Source organism: Bison bison, unplaced genomic scaffold (assembly GCF_000754665.1).
Source record: "Bison bison bison isolate TAMUID 2011002044 unplaced genomic scaffold, Bison_UMD1.0 scf7180017864381, whole genome shotgun sequence".
NCBI lineage: Eukaryota > Metazoa > Chordata > Mammalia > Artiodactyla > Bovidae > Bison > Bison bison.
In genome coordinates, this window is record NW_011494953.1 from 2,290,216 (window position 1) to 2,292,308 (window position 2,093).

Consider the following 2,093-nt stretch of genomic DNA (forward strand, 5'->3'; position numbering starts at 1 on the left):
GGCCGCCCTTGACCGGCCCCTGCCCGGGCGCTGGACTGGAAGCCGCCCGCCAGAGCATCTTCTCGCCTCAGCTGCTGAGCAGTGCCCCGCTGCCGGGTTCTCGGCCGGAACCTCTGTCCAGACTCCTTTCTGCCCTTCCCCTATCTCCGCATAAACCAGAATACTCTTCCGTGGCATCCTGCGGAAGATACCTTCCCGGTCCCCAGACGTCAGTAGCCCCTTCACTTCAGCTCCGTCTCCCTTTTTCCCAACCTGAGCCGGATCCCAATCTTGGATTCTCCTCCCTAATCTCCTGGCCTCCACAACAGGCCTCCATTCAGCCTGGCACCTTTTTCTTCATAGTATGTATCACCTTCCAGATTATATGATTTAATCTAAAATTCGTATTCGTCGTTTGTCTCTCGCCCTACTCTAAGCTCCACCAGAGCAAAAATCTCTTGTTTTGTTCTCTGGTTTATCCCAAATGCCTACAACAGGGACAGGCATCTGTTAGGCGCTTAGTAAATATTTGTCGAGTGAATGAATGGGAAGGGGCGGGGTGAATTTACATGGAATACGAATGACTTTCATTCTAAACAGAAGAGGATCTCAACCCCAGATTGTAAATCCATTTTAGACTTTAGCTTTTCAAGAAGTGGGGAAATTGATCCCAGAACCCTGAAGAGTAAAGTCGGGGTGCTCCGCAAACTGCAGACACGCCGGCTAATCAACTAGCTGCAGTTAAACAGCGAGAAAGCTAACTTCCAAGATTTCAATGGTTGAGATATATGAAAAAGAGATAGACTTAGTTTGCGTTGCTAGGTTCCGATATTCGCATTTATTCAACAAATATTGATTATGTACCTATTTGGCATTGAAGAGGAATCCTATATGCTGCTGACAGTCTAGTGCTTTCGAGGGAGCTCATTTCCCTCCCCTTCCCCCAAGCTTCGAAGGCTAGGTGTAGGTCCTGGACAGAAAAGTCCATCTCCCGGTTCCTAGGCTGGGAAGCAAATCTGCGTTCCAAGGGAAGCTTTAGGTAGGGATTAAAGTCGTCAAACTGGCCCATGCCCCAGGGTGGGACAGAAAAGAAAAGAAAAGCAAGGGGGTTGGGGATCAGAAAAGGAAGTGCCTCTTCAGGACCAAGTACCTTCAAACCCCTGGGGTGGTTTTTTAAGAGATTTTTTTTTTTTTAATATAAGATTGTTTAACTGACCTAAATATTGGGAAACGGAAATGCCTAAACTCTCCTAAGGTAACGCCTCAATCGTTAGGCTACTTAGTGTACTTGTAAAGTTAGAGTGACAAAGGAAACACCCACCCCAACCCTTTGAATACAGATTACAAGGAAAAACTGGGAGGCCTCTGAGTCACAGCGATAGTCACCTGTTCCTCAAGGAAGCACACAATCTCAGAGAGACACTTCCCAGACACAGGGGGCAAAGGTGACACTGAGGCCTTTGGAGTTGGTTATGGACAGGGAGGCCTGGCGTGCTGCAATTCACGGGGTCGCAAAGAGTCGGACACGACTGAGCGACTGATCTGATCTGATCTGATGTTCTCTCTCCTTAAGAAATGTTACACTTTGGCAGAATTTACCAGTTTATAAATACAGCAAAGGCAGAAAATTAGAGCAAAACATAGAATCCAGGAAGAAGAAATGAATTACATTGGTATATTCAAGAGGGTAATTTTACTTTTGTGACATGGAATAGAAGAGAATGATATAGGTAAACTGGAGAAGGCTTCATGAAAGAAAAGTGAATTTGGAGCCAAATTCTTATCCTACAATTCTTTCCTCAGTTCTTGAGTTATCCAAGACTGTCACCACTACCACTAACAACTCTACTGAAATCGTTGTCCCGGGGATCACCTATTATTCTATGCCCAGTTCCTAAATGGAGCAGCAGGAAGGCTACACAGGAGGAGTAATTAAAGATAAGTAAATAACTGAAACTCCAGTACTTTGGCCACCTCATGTGAAGAGCTGACTCATTGGAAAAGACTCTGATGCTGGGAGGGATTGGGGGCAGGAGGAGAAGGGGACGCCAGAGGATGAGATGGCTGGATGGCATCACTGACTCGACGGACATGAGTTTGAGTAAACTCCAGGA